The sequence below is a fragment of the Anomaloglossus baeobatrachus genome, chromosome 8, assembly GCF_048569485.1.
Source record: "Anomaloglossus baeobatrachus isolate aAnoBae1 chromosome 8, aAnoBae1.hap1, whole genome shotgun sequence".
In the NCBI taxonomy this organism is placed as follows: Eukaryota; Metazoa; Chordata; class Amphibia; order Anura; family Aromobatidae; genus Anomaloglossus; species Anomaloglossus baeobatrachus.
In genome coordinates this window covers 238,803,391-238,820,071 of record NC_134360.1, presented here as the reverse complement: position 1 = coordinate 238,820,071, position 16,681 = coordinate 238,803,391, and the positions used below count along the sequence as shown (strand labels likewise).

At 47.6% G+C, this 16,681-nt stretch overlaps 1 protein-coding gene across 2 annotated transcripts in view; it reads right to left on the bottom strand.

Moving 5' to 3' along the window:
* The window catches only part of PLPP3 (phospholipid phosphatase 3), a 74,219-nt gene that overhangs the window by 46,392 nt on the left and 11,146 nt on the right, over nucleotides 1–16,681 (bottom strand). The gene's annotated exons all lie outside the window — the stretch shown is intronic.

Below are 16,681 nucleotides of genomic sequence, written 5' to 3'. Positions count from 1 at the left end.
TAACTAATGTATCCAAAAACACAATGAATAAACAGTAAATAAATAAACAAACATTAGAAGGATTCCATGTGTTCTTCAGTCCAAGGATGAGAATTCCCGTCCCCTTCCCACCTGTGCCCCTTATCTATTCCCGATATCCCCGGGCACCAGGTAACTCATAAATCAGAAGACTCCGCCAAAATAGCGACAATGCCAGGAAAGCCGGAGAGAGAAGGGAGGAAGGAAAGCGATAAGATGCATCTAGAGATTTCTATTGACTAATGACTGACTTGATACACAATTAAGGACACTAATCTGACCTCACCCCCAAAAAGGAAAATTCTAGAAAAGCAAAATTCATGTCAGATATGATCAAATGCAGCAACATACATGCATATGATTAAGCAGAGCTGCAGTGTAAAGAATGGTGGACAGGTCGCGTAACAGTCTGCATCTTCACAGAAGAGATATAACACTAAGCAGGTCTGCAGTTGAAGAGCTCGTGCACTCGTGTTTATACAAAGCAGCAAATCTAGAAAAGCCATGCTGCAGTGTACAGCATGGAGGATGCATAGAACCTAGCCTTAGGAGGGAATGGATAACAGAATAGTGTGGATACTTTGCTCTCCAGGTTTCGGAGACCGCAGGGTCGCTATGTCGGTAACACGCAGCTTTTCCAGAATCAGATTAGGGACATTTCTGATTTTAAGGGAAAAGCATTTAGGATTTTATTGGCTCCGCGTCACTTTAAAGCAAAACAGTGCAGAGAAATAAAAGATTATTTACCGACCAATCTACGGACAGTGCGGGATTGTGCGCCGCGGCTTTAATGGGCGATTTCCGCCGCAGTAACGACATTTCTAAATCTCGTAAAAGGCAATCCCAGTAAAGTCCGGGTTCCTGCCGTCGCTCGGTGAATGGCCGCTCAATGGAATATCCGATTCAGCAGAATCCCAGGATGAGGCCGTAAAGCAGCAAATGTATGTATCTTGTGCGTCCCGGCCCAAGCCCCAGCCGCCGGCTCCGTCAATGTCTCTTTTGTGGATACGGAAATCTCTCCTCAGTGTCGACAGCTGCCACCTGCACAAACAGCGCACTGTGAGCACCGGCCGAGACCGCGAGCATGTGTGTGAGCACCGTCCGAGACCGTGAACATGTGTGCGAGCACCGGACGAGACCGTGAACATGTGTGCGAGCACCGGCCGAGACCGTGAACATGTGTGCGAGCACCGGCCGAGACCGTGAACATGTGTGCGAGCACCGGCCGAGACCGTGAGCATGTGTGCGAGCACCGGCCGAGACCGTGAACATGTGTGCGAGCATTCACACCCGGGGATAGCGGAGCATTCACACCGGGGGATAGCGGAGCATTCACACCCGAGAATAGCGGAGCATTCACACCCGGGGATAGTGGAGCATTCACATCCGAGAATAGCGGAGCATTCACACCCTGTGATAGCGGAGCTCTCACACCCGGGAATAGCGGAGCATTCACACCCGGGGATAGCGGAGCATTCGCACCCGGGAATAGCGGAGCATTCCCACCCGGGAATAGCGGAGCATTTGCAACCAGGAATAGCGGAGCATTCACACCCGGGAATGGCGGAGCATTCACACCTGGGAATGGCAGAGCATTCACACCTGGGAATGGCAGAGCATTCACACCTGGGATTGGCGGAGCATTCACACCCGGGAATGGCAGAGCATTCACACCTGGGAATGGCGGAGCATTCACACTCGGGAATAGCGGAGCATTTGCACCCGGGAATAGCGGAGCATTCACACCCGGGAATGGCAGAGCATTCACACCTGGGAATGGCGGAGCATTCACACTCGGGAATAGCGGAGCATTTGCACCCGGGAATAGCGGAGCATTCACATCGGGCTTTGTGCTTTTACATTTGCTCAATCACCTGCCTGAATAGGAATCTGCGGCACTAAATCCCCCGCCTTTGTGTTGTGGCACGCAGGTTTGGGGGATCACATGGTGACAAGCGAGTTCTTTCAATTCCCACGGGAGGGATTTCACTATGATGGTGACTGAGCCGCTGACCTCCATTCAACGCTCTCCTACTCCCAGAAAGACAAAGGGCGGCTATGAAGGAGGCATTGTGCGCCCCTCCGTGCTCCTCACTGTGCCGCCTGTCCTATGCCCACCAGGAGTGAACAGGTTAAGCTTTACAGCCAAATGAGGAAAAAAGAAAATGTGTCCTTCCCCAGATCCGGGCACAATATCCGCAGTGTCCTGGCGGAGAATCAGACGGATCGGCTGAATGTCCCCTATAGAGAACGCTCCACCGTCCGCACAGGGAGGCGGCCATTCTTCTCTTCACCTTCAGGACTCGCGTGTGGCAAATGCCTCGTCTGGAAGAAAAGCCTCCTCTGCATATTAAAAAATGAATAAAACCGCACCATTGTGCAAGGAATGTGCCAGCTTCTTAAAGGGGAAGTACGCAATAAAAAAAGGAATAATTATTCCCAAAGGTCCAGGATCTTAATAATGTGAATCCTAAAGCACCATGAACTCTTTGGCACTAGTAGGAAGGATGAAGGACATGGGACTTCAGAGCCCCAATGCAAAATCTCCCACAACTGTCGCTGGTCTTAGTCTTTTCATATGGGGCAAATGGATCTTTTGGGCCCCCCTAAGCTCCAGGTGCCCCCTATATAGTTATCCCCCTGGTCGTGGAGTAAGTTACAAAAGTTAGGAAGGTGACTGACTGCAGGTTCTCCTCCCAATCATTAGGTATCGCCCTCTGGTATAAACATAGGGACTGTAACGATTCCTCTGTGCAGAGCATATTGCACACTAGGAGATGCTCTACTGTGTTTTACTGGGCCACTGAGCTGACAAGTTGACTGATTGCTCAGGTGTTTCATCTTTCGGGTAATTGCTCTGCCTCTTTACTGAGCATGCTCCCCCAGAACCTCGCCAGTCGTACATTCTGGTTCTGCAGTTGTGCTGTTGGCCTGTGTTTCTGCTACTGTTCTGATATGTGTTTTTTTGAACCTGGACTGTTGTTTAACTACTCTCTGCCAGCTTCCTGTTTCTGTCGTGACCTCTTGGCTATAGACCTCGGACCGTTACCTGACCACATCTCAGTTTACTCCCTGAGTTTATCAAGTGCCTTTCTGGAATTCTGACCCCTGGATTGTGACCTGACTACGCCTCTGTGTACTCCCTGCCCCTGGATTGTGACCTGACTACGCCTCTGTGTACTCCCTGCCCCTGGATTGTGACCTGACTACGCCTCTGTGTACTCCCTGTATCCATACGTGTTCTCCTGTTACCAGACCCTGGCTTTCCTGACTACTCTTCTGTTTGTACAACCCGTAAGTAGTGACTGCATTATGTTGACCTCCACGAATCAGCAAAAAAGCAATTTTTATATTTTGAGCAGCTATTTTTTGAGAAAACATGGGCTCATCACTCAGGGACAATCATGACACACAATGCTATAATTTTTTAAAAAAATGGACAATCCCTTTAACTATTTTATTTCAATCAGAATTATTTTAAACATTTTTTACCTGGTGTAAAAGCTGCCGTTTTCCTGAATCCGGAGAACTTTTTCTTTTGTTCCAGCGCCTTTCCGTTCCTGAGATATGGCCCCTTTCTCCCGGTGTGTAAATCTAGCCTTATAAGCCAAGTGGGTGGGGCCAACACACTATTTTGTGGGCGGCCTATTGAGAACCATGCCTCTTTGGTTAAATAGGTTAGATTAATATACAGAAAAGAGAAGGCAGTATCTCTGGAATGGAGAGGCGCAGAAGGAAAAGAAAAACAGCACCGGATTCAGGAGAACAGCGGCGTTTACACCAGGGAAAAACATTACAGATTTTCTTCCTCCCTTTTAAGTGCCATCCTGCGGCTCGGAACTGCCGCTCCCACACACTGCGGCAATTGTAACAAGGTTGTCATAAGTTGGAGAATTAGGAAACTAATTGGGAAAACTCAGCTAAAATGTAACAGAAATGGATGATTGGAAGTAACTGTATCCAGCTCAGGTGCCTGTAGACAAACACGGAAAACTCTCCGAGCCAGACAGACAGACAGACAGACGGTCACGTCTCAGGGCCCTCATTCTGCACCAGGGATAATCAGACATTGGGAGGCATTAGTCACCGCTCCACTGAACGCTCCAATTAATCAGGGAGCAACAACTTTACCAACGGGGGATGTGAGGATTTCTATAAGGTAATTCCTCAAGACCCAGAAAGACAAGAAAACAGCGGCACCTAATAAAAGAAAAGGAATTGGCAGCGGCTCAGAACAGGACGAGGGGGAACTGGTAATTAGATGTGGCTTTTCCGGCCAAGCATCATCAAGGGTGGAGGTGGGGGGTGGGCAGCCGCTAATCAGTGCAGCCTGGAAAACCGTTTAATCAGGCGAGCAAGTGACATGGATAGTGTCCAACCGGTCACTGTGTAATTATGAGGCAACGGCTTCACCTATAGATACATGGAGGCTGTTACTGCACGAAGGCTTTACCTTCCCTGCTTCTATGTAAGGATTTCAGTGTGGATGAAAATGTGATGTCACCGCTCTCTAGTGAATGGATAGGCTGCATTCTCAGTGATGTCACCGCTCTCTAGTGAATGGATAGGCTGTATTCTCAGTGATGTCACTGCTCTCTAGTGAATGGATAGGCTGCATTCTCAGTGATGTCACTGCTCTCTAGTGAATGGATAGGCTGCATTCTCAGTGATGTCACTGCTCTCTAGTGAATGGATAGGCTGCATTCTCAGTGATGTCACTGCTCTCTAGTGAATGGATAGGCTGCATTCTCAGTGATGTCACCGCTCTCTAGTGAATGGATAGGCTGCATTCTCAGTGATGTCACCGCTCTGGAGTGAATGGATAGGCTGCATTCTCAGTGATGTCACCGCTCTCTAGTGAATGGATAGGCTGCATTCTCAGTGATGTCACTGCTCTCTAGTGAATGGATAGGCTGCATTCTCAGTGATGTCACTGCTCTCTAGTGAATGGGTAGGCTGCATTCTCAGTGATGTCACCGCTCTCTAGTGAATGGATAGGCTGCATTCTCAGTGATGTCACCGCTCTCTAGTGAATGGATAGGCTACATTCTCAGTGATGTCACCGATCTCTAGTGAATGGATAGGCTGCATTCTCAGTGATGTCACTGCTCTCTAGTGAATGGATAGGCTGCATTCTCAGTGATGTCACCGCTCTAGTGAATGGATAGGCTGCATTCTCAGTGATGTCACCGCTCTAGTGAATGGATAGGCTGCATTCTCAGTGATGTCACTGCTCTCTAGTGAATGGATAGGCTGCATTCTCAGTGATGTCACCGCTCTCTAGTGAATGGATAGGCTGCATTCTCAGTGATGTCACTGCTCTCTAGTGAATGGATAGGCTGCATTCTCAGTGATGTCACTGCTCTCTAGTGAATGGATAGGCTGCATTCTCAGTGATGTCACTGCTCTCTAGTGAATGGATAGGCTGCATTCTCAGTGATGTCACCGCTCTCTAGTGAATGGATAGGCTGCATTCTCAGTGATGTCACTGCTCTCTAGTGAATGCATAGGCTGCATTCTCAGTGATGTCACTGCTCTCTAGTGAATGATTAGGCTGCATTCTCAGTGATGTCACCGCTCTCTAGTGAATGGATAGGCTGCATTCTCAGTGATGTCACTGCTCTCTAGTGAATGGATAGGCTGCATTCTCAGTGATGTCACTGCTCTCTAGTGAATGGATAGGCTGCATTCTCAGTGATGTCACCGCTCTCTAGTGAATGGATAGGCTGTATTCTCAGTGATGTCACTGCTCTCTAGTGAATGGATAGGCCGCATTCTCAGTGATGTCATCACTCTCTAGTGAATGGATAGGCCGCATTCTCAGTGATGTCACCGCTCGCTAGTGAATGGATAGGCTGCATTCTCAGTGATGTCACCGCTCTCTAGTGAATGGATAGGCTGTATTCTCAGTGATGTCACTGCTCTCTAGTGAATGGATAGGCTGCATTCTCAGTGATGTCACCGCTCGCTAGTGAATGGATAGGCTGCATTCTTAGTGATGTCACCGCTCTCTAGTGAATGGATAGGCTGCATTCTCAGTGATGTCACTGCTCTCTAGTGAATGGATAGGCTGCATTCTCAGTGATGTCACTGCTCTCTAGTGAATGGATAGGCTGCATTCTCAGTGATGTAACTGCTCTCTAGTGAATGGATAGGCTGCATTCTCAGTGATGTCACAGCTCTCTAGTGAATGGATAGGCTGCATTCTCAGTGATGTCACTGCTCTCTAGTGAATGGATAGGCTGCATTCTCAGTGATGTCACCGCTCTCTAGTGAATGGATAGGCTGTATTCTCAGTGATGTCACTGCTCTCTAGTGAATGGATAGGCTGCATTCTCAGTGATGTCACCGCTCGCTAGTGAATGGATAGGCTGCATTCTCAGTGATGTCACTGCTCTCTAGTGAATGGATAGGCTGCATTCTCAGTGATGTCACCGCTCTGTAGTGAATGGATAGGCTGCATTCTCAGTGATGTCACCGCTCTCTAGTGAATGGATAGGCTGCATTCTCAGTGATGTCACCGCTCTCTAGTGAATGGATAGGTTGCATTCTCAGTGATGTCACTGCTCTCTAGTGAATGGATAGGCTGCATTCTCAGTGATGTCACTGCTCTCTAGTGAATGGATAGGCTGCATTCTCAGTGATGTCACTGCTCTCTAGTGAATGGATAGGCTGCATTCTCAGTGATGTCACAGCTCTCTAGTGAATGGATAGGCTGCATTCTCAGTGATGTCACTGCTCTCCAGTGAATGGATAGGCTGCATTCTCAGTGATGTCACTGCTCTCTAGTGAATGGATAGGCTGTATTCTCAGTGATGTCACTGCTCTCTAGTGAATGGATAGGCTGCATTCTCAGTGATGTCACCGCTCGCTAGTGAATGGATAGGCTGCATTCTCAGTGATGTCACTGCTCTCTAGTGAATGGATAGGCTGCATTCTCAGTGATGTCACCGCTCTCTAGTGAATGGATAGGATGCATTCTCAGTGATGTCACCGCTCTCTAGTGAATGGATAGGCTGCATTCTCAGTGATGTCACCGCTCTCTAGTGAATGGATAGGCTGCATTCTCAGTGATGTCACTGCTCTCTAGTGAATGGATAGGCTACATTCTCAGTGATGTCACTGCTCTCTAGTGAATGGATAGGCTGCATTCTCAGTGATGTCACTGCTCTCTAGTGAATGGATAGGCTGCATTCTCAGTGATGTCACTGCTCTCTAGTGAATGGATAGGCTGCATTCTCAGTGATGTCACCGCTCTCTAGTGAATGGATAGGCTGCATAGAATACACAGTTAATATAAGACTAGGGATAAGTTGCTGACAGTTAAGTGTCTGAGAGAATTAAAGAGGGGGGTAATTAAAGATTCTTCTCCTCCCACAAAGAAAGACTAATTAGTTTCTCCAAATGTCTTTCAGGCCTGTCATTATAAAGCCTTAAGAAGGAAGAGCAGGATTTAATCTATTCTGGAGAGCGTTGAGTACGTGACTTTCCTCCGCGGTGTGAATCCCGGTTATTCTATTTGCTCTGTCGATGGAAAATTAAATTATGTTGAGTATTTGTGCCGATAGTGGTGTTAACCCTTTAATATCCGTCTATTATAACATTTTGCTCCTGCGAGTGCAGCTCATCTCCATAAACCCATGGCCTCCCTATTATAACCAATCCTTCGGATCAAATACATTCTTTCCAGCCTCCATGTTTACTCTCTCGCACCCAACATCTTGAGTTGGCACCATCTAATCATTAATGCTGGAGAGCCTCTACAGGGCCGGCTGCTATCTACAGTTTGCAGATAAGCGAGTGCTGACAGATTGTCTCTCCATTGTCTTTGGAGACAGAGCGAGTGGAAAAACTGCAAGAAAAAACCCCAGTGGAATGACAGACACAATATCACCGAGGCCCGAAGGATCAGCAACCGCAATAATGTGCCGATGATGTGCAGCCGAAGGATATGACAACATGGAAGAGAGAAAACGCTTATCTCTTATCGCACCAATACTGATGTATAGACCATGGGGATGAAGTTCACAAGAGCTAGCAATCTAAAGAGATAAGAGAGCAATGGAGGCATGGTGAGAAATTCAACAATGGCTTCACATTTGGAGCATTTGGTTACAAAAAAAGGCTCCAAATATGTCAGGAACTGTCTTCAGTCACATATTGCTCCCCTGCCTCTTTGCTTCCTGCTTGTTAGGGGCAATGAGCAATAGACTATAGAGTTAAAGATTCGTGATGAGCGGGCACTACCATGCTCAGGTGCTCAGTACTGGTAACTAGTGATGAGTGGGCACTACCATGCTCAGGTGCTCAGTACTGGTAACTAGCGATGAGCGGGCACTACCATGCTCGGGTGCTCAGTACTGGTAGCTAGTGATGAGCGGGCACTACCATGCTCAGGTGATCAGTACTGGTAACTAGTGAGGAGTGGGCACTACCATGCTCAGGTGCTCAGTACTGGTAACTAGTGATGAGCGAGCACTACCATGCTCGGGTGCTCAGTACTGGTAACTAGTGATGAGTGGGCACTACCATGCTCGGGTGCTCAGTACTGGTAACTAGTGAGGAGTGGGCACTACCATGCTCAGGTGCTCAGTACTGGTAACTAGTGATGAGCGAGCACTACCATGCTCGGGTGCTCAGTACTGGTAACTAGTGATGAGCGGGCACTACCATGCTCGGGTGCTCAGTACTCATAACTAGTGATGAGTTGGCACTACCATGCTCGGGTGCTTGGTACTCATAACTAGTGATGAGCGGGCACTACCATGCTCAGGTGCTCAGTATTCATAACTAGTGATGAGCGGGCACAACCATGCTCGGGCGCTCAGTACTCGTAACTGGTGATAAGCGGGCACTACCATGCTCGGGTGCTCAGTACTCGTAACTAGTGATGAGCGGGCACTACCATGCTCGGGTGCTCAGTACTCGTAACTAGTGATGAGCGGGCACTACCATGCTCGGATGTTCTATACTCATAATTAGTGATGAGCGGGCACTACCATGCTCGGGTGCTCAGTACTTGTAACTAGTGATGAGCGGGCACTACCATGCTCGGGTGCTCAGTACTCGTAACTAGTGATGAGGTGCACTACCATGCTCAGTACTCGTAATTAGAGATGAGCGGGCGCTACCATGCTCAGGTGCTCAGTACTGGTAATTAGTGATGAGCGGGCACTACCATGCTCGGGTGCTCAGTACTCGTAACTAGTGATAAGCGGGCACTACCATGCTCAGGTGCTCGGTACTCATAACTAGCAGTTGAATACCCAGATGGGCGCGACTCGAGTACCTGAGTATAATGGAAGTGAATGGGGAACTTGAGAATTTTTCTGGGAAATCTTGACCTCCATTATACTTGGTAAACGAGTTGTGCCCATTGGAGCATCCAACTGCTGGCTACGAATACTGAACATCCAAGCATGGTAGTGCTCGCTCAACACTAGTTACAAGTACTGAGCACCCGTCTTCCATTTTCTTATTATTGCTCCCACAGTTGATTTCATCACACCAAGCTGCTTGCCTATTGCAGATTCAGTCTTCCCAGTCTGGTGCAGGGCTACAATTTTGTTTCTGGTGTCCTTTGACAGCTCTTTGGAGTGGAGTTTGGAGTGTGACTGCTTGAGGTTGTGGACAGGTGTCTTTTATACTAATAACAAGTTCAAACAGCAAGAGCCATTACTACAGGTAATGACTGGAGGACAGAGGAGCCTCTTAAAGAAGACGTTACAGGTCTGTGAGAGCCAGAAATCTTGCATGTTTTTAGTTGACTAAATACTTATTTTCCACCATAATGTGCAAAAAAAATCTTGCCAAATCAGACGCGGTGATTTTCTGGATTTGTTTTCTCATTTTGTCTCTCATAGTTGTGGTCACCTATGATGTCAAATCTCATCTTTTTAAATGGGAGAACGTGCACAATTGGTGGCTGACTACATACTTTTTTCACCACTGTATATCCCTTTTATTTTTTATGGAGAATGTATCAAGTTATGATTTGATTTTGAAGCGATAGAGAAAAAAAAAATTGCATTAAAAAAAAAACTTTGAAAGTTAAACATGGATGTGCCAAAAATGGAAAAATCTGCGAGAGAAGCAAAAAAAATAATGTAATCCAATTTAAATGGATGTAAGTGATCGCTCCTCCAGCCCTGAGATGCCGCTTCCCTTCACATGAAACACGGCGGGATCAATTCCCGCTAAATTATGGGAAATTCGGGATGCCCGCCTCCACCTCTAAGACAAACACAAAAACGTCTGAAGATTTTTTTCTTCTTTTCCAAATGAGTTTCCCACTAAAGAAAACCAAAACCAGAAAGAAGAGTGAAGAAATCCAAATAACATGGTCAGTGTGTAATGGTCCGCGCTGCTGTTTTCTGCACATTCCCCAGTGCTCTCCTCTAAAGAAATCACTTTGCATTCACGCCAACCGGCCGCTGTCCTCCTGAAAAGCCTCATTGTTTTTACCCCGGAGCTCTGTATCCTGAACTTGAACCCCGAAGATCAGAACTGGTGAAATGTTTGAGAAGAAACCAAGCTCTGCCAGCGGCTCTGTGGTTCATAATAGGCCTCGAAATCCTAGAACACAGACCCTTCCAAGGAAACCTTTTCATGGGAAGGAAATAAAAGCAAATTTCTTAAAAGAAAAACAAAGAGGGATTAACAACGTGTAGCGGGTTCAAAGAGAGTTGTGTGACTCCGCTCCATGATAAAGTCAAGGCTCACAGTTTCCACCGTCCTCCCGCTTTACACTTCATCTTAAAGATTAACCTAAACTAATAAACTCTTGGGTTTTCTTGTCTCTTTTTTGTCTTTTTTTTCTATTTTACCTGTTAAAAACTAAAGTTTGATTTTTCCGAACACTAAAAAAAATCAAGAGGTAAAGACGACTGACGGCAAAACGGGCGACGTCCACTAACGAGTCGTAGGATTCCGTCCGGACCAGAAGTTTTGAGCTTGACTGAACTTTGGTTTCCACAGTTGACTGATTCCGTGTTTTTAGATCTTTTAGTCCGATATTTCCATTGTTATTGAAGGACAATTATAAACATTTCATAACTTTTTATACTTTCATTGAAAAATACATAAAGTATATGTAAAGTCTCAATATTTACAGGGTCGATCCTTAATTTTCTCATCTTCTGCCCTTCGACCCCGATAGATGGATATCGGCTTCTGGGTCAAATCCGCACTGATGACCCATTCTTGCCTAATTTGTGTTTGGAGTTTATCACAATTTCTGGGTTTGTGTTTATCCTCACGATTTTTGAGTATTGACCACAGGTTCCACATAGGGGGTTTCCATTCCATAACCCAAAATTTCAATGTTTTGCTTTGTGACTTGGTCTCCACTGTGCTGGAAAAGCCATAATCACCACATTGTTCTTGGATTGTTGGCAGAAGTTGCTCTTGGAGGATGTTTAGATACCAATATCTCACCTTTTCTTCTCCAGACAATCATACCTCAAAACGTTCCAAACAGTGTTTCATCAAGGAAAGCAACTTTCCTCTTAACCCTTCCCCCCCATACACCCCCCGACTTCTACAGTCCAATCTCTGTCATAGACATTTATATTCGGGAGAAGTTACCGTATTTTGCGCTTTATGAGATGCCTTTTTTTCCCCCAAAAGTGGGGGAAAGAAACACAGTGTATCTTAAAAAGCGGAGGTGCCAGGAAGCCACGTAATCAAGGATCCGGACAATGCAAGACAGGGGATGCGGTCTGCTGCTTCCCCACTACCCAGCAATGCATTCAGGTCTCCCTGCACCAATGCTTCACCCGGAGGAGCAATGGTGAAGGAAGCCTCCATGGAGGAGCAGTGGTGATGGAAGCCGTCATGGAGGAGCAGTGGTGATGGAAGCCAACATGGAGGAGCAGTGGTGAAGGAAACGGCCATGGAGGAGCAGTGGTGATGGAAGCCGACATGGAGGAGCAGTGGTGAAGGAAGCCGACATGAAGGAGCAGTGGTGAAGGAAGCTACCAAGGAAAAGCAGTGGTGAAGGAAGCCACCATGGAGGAGCAGTGGTGATGGAAGCCGACATGGAGGAGCAGTGGTGAAGGAAGCTACCAAGGAAAAGCAGTGGTGAAGGAAGCCTCCATGGAGGAGCAGTGGTGATGGAAGCTGGTATGGAGGAGCAGTGGTGAAGGAAGCCATCATGGAGGAGCAGTGGTGAAGGAAGCCATCATGGAGGAGCAGTGGTGATGGAAGCCAACATGGAGGAGCAGTGGTGAAGGAAACCGCCATGGAGGAACAGTGGTGATGGAAGCCGACATGGAGGAGCAGTGGTGATGGAAGCCGACATGGAGGAGCAGTGGTGAAGGAAGCTACCAAGGAAAAGCAGTGGTGAAGGAAGCTGCCATGGAGGAGCAGTGGTGAAGGAAGCCCCCATGGAGGAGCAGTGGTGAAGGAAGCCGCCATGGAGGAGCAGTGGTGAAGAAAGCCACCATGGAGGAGCAGTGGTGAAGGAAGCCACCACGGAGGAGCAGTGGTGAAGGAAGCCGCCATGGAGGAGCAGTGGTGAAGGAAGCCGCCATGGAGGAGCAGTGGTGAAGGAAGCCGCCATGGAGGAGCAGTGGTGAAGGAAGCCGCCATAAAGGAGCAGTGGTGAAGGAAGCCGCCATGGAGGAGCAGTGGTGAAGAAAGCCACCATGGAGGAGCAGTGGTGAAGGAAGCCACCATGGAGCAGCAGTGGTGAAGGAAGCCGCCATGGAGGAGCAGTGGTGAAGGAAGCCGCTATGGAGGAGCAGTGGTGAAGGAAGCCGCCATGGAGCAGTAGTTGTGAAGGAAGCCGCCATGGAGGAGCAGTGGTAAAGGAAGCCGCCATGGAGGAGCAGTGGTGAAGGAAGCCGCCATGGAGGAGCAGTGGTGAAGGAAGCCGCCAAGGAGGAGCAGTGGTGAAGGAAGCCGCCATGGAGGAGCAGTGGTGAAGGAAGCCGCCATGGAGTAGCAGTGGTGAAGGAAGCCGCCATGGAGTAGCAGTGGTGAAGGAAGCCACCATGTAGGAGCAGGGGTGAAGGAAGCCACCATGGAGGAGCAGTGGTGAAGGAAGCCACCATGGAGGAGCAGTGGTGAAGGAAGCCACCATAGAGCAGCAGTGGTGAAGGAAGCCGCCATGGAGGAGTAGTGGTGAAGGAAGCTGCCATGGAGTAGCAGTGGTGAAGGAAGCCACCATGTAGGAGCAGGGGTGAAGGAAGCCACCATGTAGGAGCAGTGGTGAAGGAAGACGCCATGGAGGAGCAGTGGTGAAGGAAGACGCCATGGAGGAGCAGTGGTGAAGGAAGACGCCATGGAGGAGAAGTGGTGAAGGAAGCCGCCATGGAGGGGTAGTGGTGAAGGAAGCTGCCATGGAGGAACAGTGGTGAAGGAAGCCGCCATGGAGGAACAGTGGTGAAGAAAGCTGCCATGGAGGAGCAGTGGTGAAGGAAGCCGCCATGGAGGAACAGTGGTGAAGAAAGCTGCCATGGAGGAGCAGTGGTGAAGGAAGCCGCCATGAAAGAGCAGTGGTAAAGGAAGCCGCCATATCTGTGTCAGGCAGTGGGGACAGGTAAGTGGGGAATTCTTTCCAGGCGCCTCAGTTTATGCATCCTGCCCGCACCCAGCGGCAGGACGCAGTGCATGTATGTGCACTAACTTGTCTGACACTGCATGACTAGTGCCTGCTGCCATTCCTGAGCAAGCTATGCACTGGTGCCTGCTGCCATTCCTGAGCAAGCTCTGCACTGGTGCCTGCTGCCATTCCTGAGCAAGCTCTGCACTGGTGTTGAACTGTTCCTGTATGTAAATCCTCTTTAGAAGACCGTCAAGGCACTTGCCAGACTTTTTCGGCACCTTGAAGCCTTCTTGACAGCAACTGAATCTCTCTGATTGAATAGCTTTTTTTGGGACTCTATTAACTTTCATGGCAAGGAATGATTTAGAATTTTTTTTGCCATTCATCTAATCACTCGTCATAACACTCTAGAGTTACTGCAAATTGCCAAAATGAAAATTAAGCAGTAAACTTTGTGAAAACCAAAATTTGTGTCAGTCTCAAAACTTTTAGCAGCAAATGTATGTACACGTAGACGACTACAACCGCCAACATAAATAACATAATTCTATCATACTTTATACATGGAACACTACTATTTTTTATATTTGCAATAGGATATTATTATATATACAACCCCCAACCACCACCATACCGTTGTACTATACATAGACCACCACGACCTCCAACGTGACAATTATTAATGTTATAGAACACGACAACCCTTATCATGACCATAACAGTCATACTCTACTCTACGGAGCCTGATTTTCGTTCCCTTCTCATTGCGTCCCCCTCGGTATACCGCCCCCTCTCCCTCACTATACCGCCCCGTCCAGTGCTCTGATCAGCAGCACGGCAGATACTGTCTCCCATGTTAATCACTGCACCATTCAGCTAAAGCCTCCATGTGAATAGGTCTTTGACAATGGGCCAGGGGCGCATTCAACCTGCTCCACAAAGCTCAGCCCTTTCACTAAATACTGCTTTCACGCTCCTACTAGAGCCAGAGCTCATAAAACGACGCTGTGTAATTTAAGGACCCAGAGATCCTCACTTTCAGTGCAAGTCTGAACACAACGTGACAAACAGGTTACAAAGTATCAATTAATAATAATTCAGCTCCAACCATGAGAATCATGTCAGTAACACGACCGGTGACCGACCCAAGGTGTTACTTCTTGATACATTTTGATCCATCCTCTACTTTTTGGATCGCTTCTTCTGGATTATTTATGAGGGGCGATATAACGGATTATCCAGACTGAGATGTACGATTGGACATCAATGGCAGTTGCCGAGGAGACGGCCCTGAAACAATGTCCATTGTGCAAACCTTTCAATAGAATTGGTGGGAAAAAAATAACGGCCATTTGGCTCCTCTCGGAGTTATGTACGGCATGAATTGGCATTCACAGAGACATTTCTATGGCCGGGTGAAACGCATAGTACAAGGCTGTATTCACTTCTCAAAGATACTAAATTAGATCAGGCAGTTGAAAGGGGCATTGTTCCCGGCCCCCACTCCGCTCGTCTTGATTTCCTAATCAAATAGATGACAGGAAGGAAGGGACGAAAAAAGGTAGATGGCGACACAAGACAACGGAGTCACAGCGAATGAGCGCAGACAGGCGGCACAAAGAGATGGGACTTTTCGGCAACGAGGAGGTTCTAAGACGGCGCCTCCATGAAAACGATGAGGTTTACGATTCTCCGATATGGATCCATTCAATACTTGGACGATATTGGCTACACAATGACTTTAGACTTTTTTCACCAATGTATAAGGCGATAGGTAGATATAACTGCTGGGTGTGAGTATATCTGGTTGTACAAACTTTCGGAAACTTTTTGAAAACTTTTCAAAAGTTTGCAACTTGCGTCTTCGGTTGGGCAACAATACAACCAAAGTTGGGTTATTGTTGGCCACTAAGAGCGATGGCATCCTGATTTTTTTAAAGGGGCTGTCTGACAAGGTAATCACCACAGACGCCAGAGATTTGCTGGAGCGATTACAGGCCCGTTTCAGGACATCAGCGCAGCAAAAAGTAAAGCGCAGCTCAGAATAGGTTTACGGACCGGACAAGTGCATGCACCTATCCAGAGCCAGTCACATCAGAAACTGGCAGATTGATAAATTCAGCTTTCCATATGAACATAGCCTTACATTGCGTTTCGAACTCCGTTCAGTGGTCCCGTCGAAGCTTCCATCCGAACACCCCTGCAAAATGGGTTTTGGATGTATGTGCCGACAGGGCCATTGACAATAATGGTGCAGACGGAGTTACCGTGTGCTGTGTCGTGCATCATATTTGGGAGAATACGCTTTCCGGAGGCAGACATCCTAATGTAGTAGTCAATGGCCCCGTTGGCGCATATATCCGAAACCCGTTTTGCAAGGGTTCAGACGGAAGCCCCATGGGACCACTGAATGGTGATCGGAACGCAGTGTGAAAGAGGCCTTAATCTTGGCACCTAAAGCCTCTGCAGTCAGGTCTGGCCAACCTACGAGGAGGGAGGTGACTTTCATAAGGGACCCTGGCAAGTGACATAAGGGAATAAACATTTCTCAGATTTTTTTTTACCCCACACTTGGACACCCCATCGCCCATTACAGAAACAAGCTATGTCTAGGTCTTACGTAACTGAAGAGCAACAAGAAGAAGAAGAAAAGACATCTCTCCATCTCTAAAAAAGAGCCATAAAAAAGTTAAAAGCTAAAAAAGGGAATTCCTGCTGCGGAATCTCACGGTTACGTGTCCTTAAATCTCTCATTAAGCTCATCATTATAGCGCATTAAGCTGCTATGGAGCGGATTCATCATGGCGTCTTCCCCAAAAGTCTAATGTAAAACTGCTACAAATAGTAAACTAAGAGTTGTGTAAAAAAAGAAAGTGACTTGTGAGGTTTTCACGCTATGATCGACCGGCATCGCCAACTTTTTGAAAAGTGGACATTGCTCGGACAGGACGGGGTGCTCCAAGCGCACCAGACATAGTCACCATAATTGGTGGTGAAAAATCCGATAGACATATATACGTTTGGCCCTGGCTTATGTACATTTCTATTAGCGGTGACCGGCAGCTGAAAAGTGCGCCAAATCCCGTATCGGCTGTGAGAAGACTTTGACCCCGG